This window comes from Schistocerca serialis, chromosome 8, assembly GCF_023864345.2.
Source record: "Schistocerca serialis cubense isolate TAMUIC-IGC-003099 chromosome 8, iqSchSeri2.2, whole genome shotgun sequence".
NCBI classification, from domain to species: Eukaryota; Metazoa; Arthropoda; class Insecta; order Orthoptera; family Acrididae; genus Schistocerca; species Schistocerca serialis.
In genome coordinates this window covers 248,893,999-248,907,591 of record NC_064645.1, presented here as the reverse complement: position 1 = coordinate 248,907,591, position 13,593 = coordinate 248,893,999, and positions in this window count along the sequence as shown.

The window sequence follows — 13,593 nt, the reverse complement described above, 5'->3', positions numbered from 1 at the left end:
AAGAAGCTTGCACAGGATAGAGTAGCATGGAGAGCTGCATCAAACCAGTCTCAGGACTGAAGACCACAACAACAACAATTCGAACAGGAGGGGGAGCGCAAGTCACTGGTACAAGTAATACATTCCCGCGGCCACACGAAGTAAGATGACTTGTGGAATACTGAATTAAATGACTAAATCCACTAACCAAGACTCTAAATTCGCTTGCTTTTCATCAGTGCAGATTGCAAAAATCACCATTTGATTTCAGGTTCAACTCTCAGAGGAGGCGATCGCCCCATTCCGCAGCCCCCCACCCCCCACATTAATCTGCCCTTGAAGTAGAATGATGTTGTATAAAGCAAAAACGTGTCTTAATGTAATAAACTATTACATGAAATCATAAGTTTATCGAGATTGTAAAAAAAAAAAAAAAAAAAAAAGAAAACCACAGAATATGTATTTCAGTGAAAATATCTTTGACTTGTAGACTCTTTGAACTTGTTATTCGCGCCAGGAAAGCATTTAATTAAACTTCCTGGCAGATCAAAACTGTGTGCCAGACCGAGACTCGAACTCTGTACCTTTGCCTTTCGCGGGCAAGTGCTCTACCAACTGAGCTACCCAAGCACGACTCATGCCCCATCCTCACAAGTTTACTTCTGCCAGTACCTCGTCTCCTACCTTCCAAACTTTACAGAAGCTCTCCTGTGAACCTTGCAAAACTATCACTCCTGAAAGAAAGGATACTGCGGAGACATGGCTTAGCCACAGCCTGGGTGATGTATCCAGAATGAGATTTTCACTCTGCAGCGGAGTGTGCGCTGATATGAAACTTCCTGGCAGATTGAAACTGTGTGCCAGACCGAGAATCGAACTAGGAACCTTCGCCTTTCGCGGGGAAGTGCTCCACCAACTGAGCTACCCAAGCACGACTCACGCCTCGTCCTCGCAACTTAACTTTTCATCTGCCAGGAAGTTTCATATCAGCGCACACTCCGCTGCAGAGTGAAAATCTCATTCTGGAACCATGTAATTAGTTGAAAGATAGTTTTTGAAAGAAAAGGTGGTCGGACATATTGCTCTGAAACTGTTAATTGGTTATTGTCACCAGGCTGTGAGTTCGAGAGCCAGTTTATATGGAACTTTATTTGAAAGTGATATCAAATATTACTGGTGTTGAAACAAAGTCATTCGACATGAAGACCTAGACCACCTAATGGCAGATCTTGATGAAACTGAGTGTATTCCTGGACGAAGCAGCCATTCCAAAAGATAAGTGCTGCCATAAAGATATAACTTCCACGCAGTATTATTGTTCATGTTGCAGAACAGTGACAATGCAGATTGTGAATTTGTTCGGTCATTGGTTGGACATCTATTATGTGTGCAAGTTATGACAGGATAGGACGATAGGATGTGTGTTAAGACATCAGGAAATGAGCGCCATGGAACTGGAGAAAGCTCTAGAGGGTAAAAACTGTAAAATAATACATCCAACAAATTATTAAGTGCTACTCTGAGATGAAGAAGCTGACATAGGGGAAGGATTCGTGGCGTATCGCATCAAACCAGCCAAAAACCTGAGGAATCAAAAAAAAGTTATGGAGGAACACTGGAAAATCCAGAATGGAATGTAATAATATTATGGGAAGGGAAGTTGCTACTCACTCTATAGCGGAGATGCTGAGTCGCAGATAGGCACAACAAAAAAATTTCACACTCAATTTCGTCAAGATCTGAAATTAATTGGTCTAGGTCTTCATGCAGAATCACTTTCCTTCAACACTAATATTTGATATCACTTTCAAATAAAATTCCATATAAATTGGCCCTTGAACTCACAGCCATAGTGTGAGAATCCTTTGTTGTGCCTATCTGCGACTCAGTATCTCCGCTCCATGGTGAGTAGCAAGTTTCCTTCTCATAATAATATGGAGAAACATTATAGTAATGCTGATTTCGTTACACGGTGATAATACAGTTTATTTCTCTATATGTTTTCAAAGTCGAGCGCCTTTTTCGATGCACCACTAAGGATACAGCAGCGGTCCCCGTTAAAGTTGTTGCAAATAACTGATCTTACTGGATTATTTGATGACGAAATCCCATAAGGCAGTTACATATAAGTTTTTATTTTCGTCAAACTAACTGTATGTTCGTTGATAAAACTGTGTCCGGCGACAGCAGATTAATATAAAACGTGATATTTAATCTAGCGTTGGTCATATCTGCAGCGTCATAGGTATGGAAGTACGATACAGTTAATTAGTAAGACCGTTAACTACTGACAATGACGTATAAAGTCGTTGAAAGCTTGAGTTTACTAACAAATCTAACGTGGCAAGATATCTAAAAAATATTTATCTACACCTTTATTTGGTTGAAATAGAAATGGCCGAAGAACATTTTGCTCTAAAAGACGCAAAGGTACAAGAGATACAATTGGACTATAACGAATCATTGAAGAAAGATACCTAGAAGAGAGATAAATTTATGCAATTTTTGTTGACTAAGAAAAAGCATTTCATAGAGTTCAGTGGCTTAAATGTTTAGATGTCCTGATGAATATCGGAATTAACTAGAACAAAAAGAGTCTAACAAGCAATTTATATATAAAAAAGTAGTAGAAGATGAGAAAGCAATGGGAAAAAAATTGGAAGAGGGGTTAGATAAAACTATTGTTTCATCTACTATTTTCAATAGCCATGCAGATCATTTAGTTGAAAACTGCATCCGTCAAAAGTATGCTATGTCAGTAGAAGGAAGGATAATAAAATACATGATTCGCTGATGACACGAGACGGTACCGCTGTATGAAAATGAAAATTAACGATGCTGAACACCAAATGTGAGGAATATGATTGAAGATAAATGGAAGAAGACCAAGGCACCGATTTTTATCAGGCAGACAAGGAAGATAAAATTGAAAATTTATGATTCACAAATTGTTAACTTCAGGTATGTAGGACGCAAAATTACTAGTAACATGACATGTAATCAAGAAATGTAAACAAAGATAGCTATTAGTTATATCTGATATTGTCAGAAAGGGAGAAAGCATTCACATATAAATTTCTTAAAATTATTGAAATTAATATTATATCTCTATACCACGTACACTATAAAATATTAAAATGTGATGACTACTTCCACTTGACTAGGCAACTATCTTCAGATGGTCAGATATATCTCAGCATATGGAGTGTTGAAAATAGTGCATCATTGCTGAAAGCATGCTCGTGTGAGTACACTTACAATAAGGAACTGAATATACCAGAAAGGTAAAACCAACGTGTGCAAAACCATACTTAATGATATTACAGTTAATTGTAAGATGTATATTACATCGAGTCACTGGTCAAAGCTGGGAACAGATTATGTGTCCAGTGAGTGATTTGAATGTTATCTACTGGACACATAAACATTTGTCAGGTTTCAAAAATTAATCGAAACAATGAAGTTGTATATTATTTTGTTACAACAGTACTTTCATTAAGCATGTTTTGAACTAGTGGGTTTTACCTTGCTGGTTTACTCAGTTCTTTATTGAATTTGTTGTTCGCATGGACATGCTCACAGCTATACAGACGATGCAGGATTTTTAGTTCGCTATATGCTGCATATATATTACTGTTAGTGATATGAAGATGCAAAATTGTTAAGACATTCATGGCCACTTGCTGGCAAACTGTCTGTTAGCTTTTGTCTCGGGTTCTTCGGCCGACGTTTGTCCGATGATTTTTCTGACGTTTCGCCGGCACGAGTGGCTGGCACTGTGAAAGCTTGACCCTCCATTGCTGGTGGTGGACTGGAGCCGAGCTCGCGGCCGCAGACTATATGTACCTGGTGCACCAACGGCAAAGGTTTCTCCACGGTTCTCCTCTTCCTACTTGCAACGGTCATTCGCTGCAGCGAGGAAATTTAGGATACGTTTATTTTGAGGTTTCCTTCTTTCTTGTTGAAGCTGTTCTCGTGTTTGTGTATTTCTATAGCTTCTCTGAACAAGCGGGTGTGATAGTTCATCTCTACAGTCAGGGCTTTCGTGTCGGCGGATTTTACTATGTGATTGGGCTCAAATAGCACATGCTCTGCCAAGGCCCATCTCTCCACCTACCCCAAACTGCAATGTCGCTTATGTTCTGTGATCCTGGTGCTGACTCATCGTCCAGCCTTTTCAACAGGAACGTTTCCCATGTACATGGTATGCGGTATATTCCCGACATTGTAAGTGGGTCCCCTTTCTCCTCTGTCGCTCTGAGACACTCTTTGATCTTCTTTGTCGGTTTGTAAATAGTCTTTACGCCTTCCTTGCGCAATATATGGCCGATTCTGTCCGTCACTCTGGGAATGTATGGCAGAAAGGCCGTACACGATATTTCTTTTTTCGATGTGTCACTTCGCCGAGTGTTTGAGGCTGTTAAACTTCTAATATAACTTGTGGAGTACCAATTGCTCTTCAGAACACTTTCCAGGTGTTGCATTCACAATCATGGACTGTGCGGCTGATCCCGGCGGAGGTTCGAGTCCTCCCTCGGGCATGGGTGTGTGTGTTTGTCCTTAGGATAATTTGGGTTAAGTAGTGTGTAAGCTTAGAGACTGATGACCTTAGCAGTCAAGTCCCATAAGATTTCACATACATTTTTGTTGCATTCACTCCTGAGGTGCTGCGGCTCACATTTTTGGCTTGCTCGCGTTACGAGCGTATCAGTCATGCCTCTTTTCTGGCTCGGATGGTGATTTGACTGTTTGTGCAGGTATCGTTCCGTGTGTGTCGGTTTTCGATACACACTGTGTCCCAGGTTTTCCACATTCCTTATGACCAACACATTCAGAAGTGGTAATTGCTTGTCCTTTTCAGCTTCCATGGTAAATTTTATGTTGACATGGAGGCTGTTCAAGTGTCTTAGGAAGTCACCGAGCTGTTCCTCAGCATGACTCCAAACAAGGAAGGTAATATCGAAGTTTCTGTACTGCACCTTAGGTATATTGTGCAAACACGATGTAAAGACTATTTGTAAACAGACAAAGAAGATCAATGACTGCCTCAGATCGACAAAGGAGGAAAGAGATCCACTTGCAGGAAAATAGCGCATACCATGCACACCCGGAAATGTTTGTGTTGGAAAGACTGGACGATCAGTCTACATCAGGATCACAGAACATAAGCGACATTGCGGGTTGAGGCCGGTGGAGAAATTTGCCATTGCACTGCACGCTCTATGTGAGAGCGATCACAAAGTAATATTCGCCGACAAGGAAGTTCTCGCTGTAGAGAAGAGCTATTATACCCCCTTGTTCAGCAAAGTTATGGAAATACACAAACACGAGAATAGGTTCAACAAGGAAGAAGAAAGCCTTAACGTAAACGGATCCTAGATTTCCTTGCTGCATCGAACGACAGATGCAAGTAGCAAGACGAGAACCGGACCGGAAATAACCGCAGGGAAATCTTGGCGGTTGGCGCGTGAGGTACATATGAAGGGCTTATTTCAATAGTGGCACAAGTCCATTTTTGTTCATTCTGAGATACAGAGTCCTAAAGTTAAATGAGCGCTGAAAAATCTGCAGTTGAGATACCAGAAATATTCAGGTACACTATATACAGTACTTGAATATTTCTGGTATCTCATTTGCAGATTTTTCAGCGCTCATTTAACTTGAGGACTCTGTAACTCAGAATGAACAAAAATGTACCACTATTGAAATAAGCCCTTCATATATAGCTTGCTGCCGCGAGCTCGGCTCCAGTCCACCACCAGCAATGTAGGGTGAAGCTTTGATAATGCCAGCTACTTGTGATGGCGAAACGCCAGAAAAATCATCAGACAAACGTCGGCCGAAGAACCTGAGATAGAAAGCAACAGGCAGTCTTCGATACGGAGACGGTTGCTTATGCAACTGTAACTAGTCATCATATTCTGCTGTTTTATAATGTACCCGATCTGGACAATTATAATTTTTGTTTTTAATTTTAAGAAAAAGATAGCTATTTCAGAATAAATAATTTGCGGAAAGAAGGGTATTTTCGGTGGTCAGTTAACTAAACAGTTACGAGAAAGATTAGTAAAGTATTTTCTAGGGAGTGTCGCCCTCTATAGAACCGAAACGTTGACACAGCGGTGGAGAGGAGAAATGCTTAGAGGCTTTTGAGATTTGGATCTGGACTACAAGGAAAGGTATAAAATGGTCAGGTAAAGTAAGGAATACGGTTGTATTACAAAGCAAGAATGAGGTAAGACAAATATTGGAAAGCATTAAGAGGAGGGATAACGACAAGGACACTGTGTGAGGAGAGAATGCACAATAAAAGATGCACTATGGGAATAGAGACTGGAAAGAGATCCGGGACATGAAGGTAAATGCATCATACGCAGATGCATCTACATCACTGCGCTGCAGTTAACATCCAAGTGCTTCGGAGAGTATTCCAGAATCACTTTTAAACTATTTCTCGCCATTCCACTCTCGAATAGCATTTGAACAACTAAATCTATCCGTGCGAGCATTGATTGCTCTGATTTTATTACTATCGTCATTTCACCCTATGTAGGTGAAGTCAAGAAAAAATTATCGTTTTCGGAGGAAAGAGTTAGTGATCGAAATCTATTGAAAGGGTCTCGCAGCAACGAGGAACGTCTTTGCTTTAATGACTGCCACCACAGCTCACGTATCGTACCAGTGACACCCTTTGTTTCGCGATAATAAGAAAAACTAGCTGCCTTTCTTTGAAATTCATCGATATCCTCCGTCAGTCCTATCTGATAAGCATCCCATACCGTGAAGCAATGTTCCATCAAAGAACAGAGGAGTGTAAGAAATCTCTGTAGTAGTTTTGTTGTAGCTTGTAAGTGTTTTGCCAAAAACACAGTTTTTGGATTGCCTTTCCCTCAATATTTTTTATGTGATGGTTCCAATTTTAGTTGTTCGTAATTGTAGTGCCTAGGTATTTAGCTGAATCGTGTAAGCAAAACTTAATGTATTATTTTTAGCTTCATGCGGAGGTACTAACACTTTTTGTTGTTCAAAGCCAATTGATACTTTTCGCAACATTTCTGTATCATCATGTAGTTTATACCGATCTTCTGATGACTTTACTAGACGTCAAACAGTGACATCATCTGCGAACAATAAGAAGGAGGGAAGTTCACACTATCTCAAAGAGCGTTCAAATAGATATGAAACGGCATAGGGCCTATAGCGCTTCCTTGGCGTTAGCCGGGTATCACGTCCATTTCACTCGATGACTTCCCTTCAGTTACTACAAACAGTGTCCATTCTGACAGTAAATCACGAATCCAGTGGCCCAACGGAGACGGTATTCTACAGGCACGCAATTTCATCAAATTTAGATTGTGAGGAATGGTTCAAAAACCTTCTGGAGATCTAGAAATATCGAATCAACTTGAGATCCCCTGTAGATAGCACTCATTAATTCGTGTGAATAAAGAGCCAGATGTGATTCACAAGAAACATATTTTCTCAATCTGTGCTGACAACCGGGAAACTAACGTTCGAATGCAGTGTACATATGTTCCACAATCTTACTACAATTCGGCGTCAGTGATACGAGTCTGTAATTCAGGGGATTACTTCTGCGTCCTTCTTGTGTATTTATGTGATCTGTGCAATGAAAAGGATGACGGAAAACCGGTAAGATTGGAGAATACTGAACTTAACATTGAATGACCTCCTAATGGGCAGAACATGTCTCAGTCATCGACATCATTATCATCATCATCATCATATTACTGGATTTTCAGACTAGTCGATCACAGGCGGCAACAAATGGATGGGTTAATACCATGTCGCGACGGTTTATCTACATCTACATCGTACTCCACAAGCCACCTAGCGTTGCATGGCGGTGGGTACTACGGGTACCAGTAACTGATCTCCCCTTCCCTGTTCTACTCGCGAATGGCGCATGGAAAAATGATTGTCGGTAAGCCTCTGTATTAGCCCTAATTTCTTGAATTTTCTCGTTGTGGAATTTCATGTAATATGTTGTCCCACTCTTTTTGGAAAGTGCTCTCTCGTAATTTCAATAGTATACCTCTCTGTAATACACAACGTATCTCTTGTAACGTGTGCCATTGGGATTTGTTGAGCATCTCTGTAACGCTCTCGTGCCAACTAAACGATCACGTGACGAAACACACCGCTCTTCGTTGGATCTACTCTGAAAGGATCCCAGATAGATGAACAATACTCAAGGATAGGTCGAACAAGCGCCTTCTATACCACTTCCTTCATGGATGAGTTAAATTTCCTTGAGATTCTACCTATAGATCCTGGCATCTGCTTTTCCCACAATCTGCTTTATATGGTCATTCCATTTACGGTCCCTATGGATAGTTACTTCTGTCTATTTTACGGCAGGTACTGTTTCCAGCGATTTGTCATCAATAGTGTAGCCACACAGAAGTATATTTCCTATGTATCTCCTTTGTCAGCTAACCTGATAAGGCTCCCAAATTGATGAACAGTACTCAAGAAACGGTCGAACAAGCGCCACGTCTTTCTTACATCAGTTATATTTCCTTAAGGTTCTTCCTATGATATCAGTCTGGCATCTACTTTTTCTTCTCTTTGCTTTATCTGGTGATTCCATTGAAGGTTGCTCTGGATTATTATAAAAATATATATGCACGTATGTGTTTGTGCGTGTGAATGTACACTACTGACCATAAAAATTGCTACACCACGAAGATGACGTGCTACAGACGCGAAATTTAACCGACAGGAAGAAGATGCTGTGATAGCAAACGATTAGCTTTTAAGAGCATTCACACAATGTTGGTGCCGGTGGGGACACCTATAACGTGCTGACATGAGGAAAGTTTCCAACCGATTTCTCATACACAAAAGCAGTTGACCGGCGTTGCCTGGCGAAACGTTGTTGTAATGCCTCGTGTAAGGAGGAGAAATGCGTACCATCACGTTTCCGACTTTGATAAAGGTCGATTGCGGTTTATCGTATCGCGACATTGCTGCTAGCGTTGGTCGACATCCAATGACTTTCAGCAAAATATGGAATTGGTGGGTTCAGGAGGGTAATACGGAACGCCGTGCTAGATGCCAACGGCCTCGTATCACTAGCAGGCGAGATGACAGGCACTTATCCGCATGGCAGTAACGGATCACGCAACCACGTCTTGATCCCTGAGTTAATAGATGGGGACGTTTGCAAGACAACAGCCATCTGCACGAACAGTTCGACGACGTTTTGCAGCAGAATGGACTCTCAGCTCGGAGACCATGGCTGCGGTTACCCTTGACGCTGCATCACAGACAGGAGCGACTGCGATGGTGTACTCGACGACGAACCTGGGTGGACGAATGGCAAATCGTCATTTTTTCGGATGAATCCAGGTTCTGTTTACAGCATCATGATGGTCGCATCCGTTTTTGGCGACACCGCTGTGAACGCACATTGGAAGCGTATGACCCGGCGTGATGGTATGGGGTGCCATTGGTTACCTCTTGTTCGCATTGACGGCACTTTGAACAGTGGACGTTACATTTCAGATGATTTACGACCCGTGGCTCTACCCTTCTTCGATCCCTGCGAAACCCTACATTTCAGCAGGATAATGCACGACCGCATGTTGTAGGTCCGTACAAGGCCTTTCTGGATACAGAAAATGTTCGATATTCTCCAGATCTCTCACCAATTGAAAACGTCTGGTCAATGGTGGCCGACCAACTGGCTCTTCACAATACGCCAGTCACTACTCTTGATGAACTGTGGTGTCGTGTTGAAGCTGCATGGGCAGATGTACCTGTACACGCCATCCAAGCTCTGTTTGACTCAATGCCCAGGCGTATCAAGACCGTTAATACGGCCAGAGGTGGTTGTTCTGGGTACTGATTTCTCAGGATCTATGCACCCAAATTGCGTGATAATGTAATCACATGTCAGTTCTAGTATAATATACTTGTCCGATGAATACCCGTTTATTATCTGGATTTCTTCCTGGTGTAGCAAATTTAATGGCCAGTAGCGTATATTCAACATCTCTTGCTAAGCCACTGGACTGATTTCAACCAGTCTTGGTCCACATATCCCTTACTGTCGGGCAACAATCTTCGTGGCTGTATGAACCACATAACTATCGCAATTAAGGAAATATAATGTCATAAACAATGAGATGCGTGAAAATTTGCCCAATTGTGTTTGATATTTAAATTTATTACTTCTGTTCTACAAACTCCATTCACAAAATTTTTCGCAAACTGTATCCTTATGCTATTGAATGTGTCAACGAAATTGAATCACTGTAGGACACAGAGCAAAGCAGATGCGAAGTCACAAACAACGAGACGCGTGTAAGAATCCCGAGTCATTCATAAACCTGTAATGCATTTATTCTGTACTGCTAAGACACTCTTACAATCGAGTTAACTTAAGGAAATTCCTCACCCCTGGCAGCTCTTTTGACAGCTTTCAACTGCCAAGCGCAAACGGCTGTAGGCGAGAACAATAGTCTACGAGGTGCGACAATAAAATAAAGAGACTTATGTGAAAAAACAAAAAACGTTGCTTACCGTTTTAGTCAAGTTTAGTGTTGTCTCCTTCAAAGTAATTCCCTTCTGATTGCACACACTTATTCCAGCGCCTCTGCCATTGATGGTAACATTTCTGGAACTCATCTTCTCACAGCTCTTTTGGACATCTTGTGTTTTTGAAAATGGTGTCCCTTGACCGCCGTTTTGACTCTTGGAAGTAGAAAAAAGTCGCACGGAGCGATATCTGGTGAATGAAGTGGCTGTGGTAGTACTGAAAGTTGTTTTGAGGTTAAAAATTGCTGTACTGAAAGAGCAGTGTGGTATGGCGCATTATCGTGATGCAGAATCTAATTATCAGTAATGTTGGTACGGACATGAAGAACTCTTTTACGAAGTCTTTCTAAAATTTCTTTGTAGTAATATTTGTTAACTGTTTGTCCAGGAGGCACCCACTCTTTATGAACAATTTCCTTGGAATCAAAGAAGCACACAAGCATGCATTTCACTTTTGACTTCGACATGTGAGCTTTTTCTGGTCTTGGTGATCCCTTTGAGCACCATTGCGAACTTTGTCGTTTTGTCTGTGGATCGTACTGAAAGAACCAACTTTTTTCACCAGTGATAACACGGCTCAACACTTCTGGATTCATTTCCGTTTGCTCTAACAGATCGGTTGCCACATTTTTCCTTGTTTCTCGCTGTTGTGGTGAGAGATTTTTGGGGATCATTTTTGCACAAATCTTTCTCATACCAAGATCTTCAGTTATTATTAGACAAACCCTTTCTCGATTGATGTTCAGTTCTTCTGGAATAATTTTCACAGATAATCTTCGATCAGATCGTACGGGTTCACGCACCCTGGCCAAGTCGACATCCGTCGGTGAGATTGATGGTCGTTCACTGCGGTCTTCATCTTCAACATTCGTTCTGCCTTCACTAAACATTTTATGCCAAGGAAAACCTTGAGATCTTGATATAAGCTCCTCTCCGAAAGCCTTCTGAAGATTCCATTAAATTGTCGTCGCCTTTTCACCCAATTTAACGAAAAATAAATGCCATACCGGTTCGCAATACTATGCGGTTCCATTTCCGTGACGAGAGATACAAACATGTGTTAACTTATTACAGCACAACTGAGCAGTTGCATCGATGTGCCACTTGGACTAGAAGCACCTTATAGACCAAGGTCAAAGACATTGTGCCTATGCAAGCCTGCAGGGTTGTCACATCTTGCAAAGAAAATCAGTCTCATTACTTTATTGTCGCACCTCGTATAGAGCTATGAAGAAGCGTTGCCATAGTGACGTTTACAAAATGGTGTCGTAGTCAAGCGATGCAACTGCACCCAGTGTACAGAAACTGTCTGGCATTATGTTTTTTAATTTGGATACTGTACTTATATGTTTGTACATTAGGTACATTTTTTGTATGACTTTTTCATAATTTCAAAGTTGTTTTCGAGAATACATGAAAATGAATTTTTTTGATACTTCACTGCACCCTCACTCCGTCTGCAGGGCACGAGTGCCCTACCGGGACCATCCGACCGCCGTGTCATCCTCAGTGGTGGATGCGGGTAGGAGGGGCGTGGGGTAAGCACACCGCTCTCCCGGTCGTTATGACGGTATTCTTGACCGAAGCCGCTACTATTCGGTCGAGTAGCTCTTCAATTGGCATCGCGATGCTGAGTGCGCCCCGAAAAATGGCAACAGCGCATGGCGGCCTGGATGGTCACCTATCCAAATGCCGACCACGCCCGACGGCGCTTAACTTCGGTGATCTCATGGGAATCGGTGAATCCACTGCGGCAAGGCCGTTGCCCACTTCACCGCACACGCATTTAATTTTTGGTTTTCGTTTCTAATGGAAAACTGGCAAAATGAATACCCAGGAAACGCCGAGTATGTCAACAAGTAGGCTTATAATTATGTACATCTGTCCTACGACCCTTCTCGGAAACGGAAATGACTACGCATTTTTCCAGTCCACGGACGCCTAGTTGCCCAGCGATTTACGATAAACTTCTGCTAGATGAGGAACAAGTTCTTTCGTATAATCTTTGAAGAATCTTTCACAGTGAGTTTCACAATTCCTGTTACACACTTCTAGAGGTTATGTCCAAAAATGTCATCAAATAGCGCTAGGAGCGTCAAAATTATGGGTGCCGGCGCCTGTAATGTACATATATACAGGGTGATTCCTTGATGATGTGACTAACTTTCTAGGATAATTTGGTCCATAGCAATTCTAGGATGTTTTGGTCCACATTGCCATCTCTGAAAGTTGCTTACCCTACAAACATAGCAACAACAGTACCGGTACATGTATTCCATTGTCACAGGTATCAGAAAGGTTTTCGCTTATAACTTTCGACTCTTTCGTTTCCGGTACAGGGACCCTTACCTCAGATTAACACATTTACCTTATTTGTCATCCCAGAAAGTTTGTAACATCGTGTATACATTCATTTAGAGGCGTCGGCGCCTACAGCTTTTACTCTATGTAGCGTCGTTGGATGATGATTCCGGACATGGGTCCCTGTGTAAAACTTGGTCTACTAAGTCACTTCTACAACGTCTAGTGTGTAACTTCAAATGTAAAAAAGCGTGCAAGTATCCTATTTTGTCCTGATACATTTCCACTACTATGCGATAGCAGTTGTTTTTCTCTTGCACTATCGGTTTTATTGGTATCGGCCCATTTCGGCCTTTTTGTTTTATTTATTTATTTTGCCTTTTCCGCGTTCGTGCGACGACTGGAAGCAGCAACCGCGTTACGGTCTTCCGCAGTGAAACAGTTTCGGAAGATCGAATTCAGTATTAACATCGGATGCAGAGTAGCAGTTTGAGTTTTACAAAGGATGATCTTGGGAAGCGAAGAAACGTTACCACCCCCTCCCTCACCCCTTACCCCTTCTCCTCCCCCAACCTCGCGTTGTTGCGCTGGCTGCGCACCCTCTCCCCCCTCCGCCCTGCCCCGCTCCACTATCGCTACGCGTCGCGACGCCGTCCTCTCGCATCGCGTGGCGTCAGTAGCGCTCGCGAAGTTACGCCGTTCTGACGCCGACGTCGCAGCAGCAGCAGCAGCAGCAGCAGCAGCAGT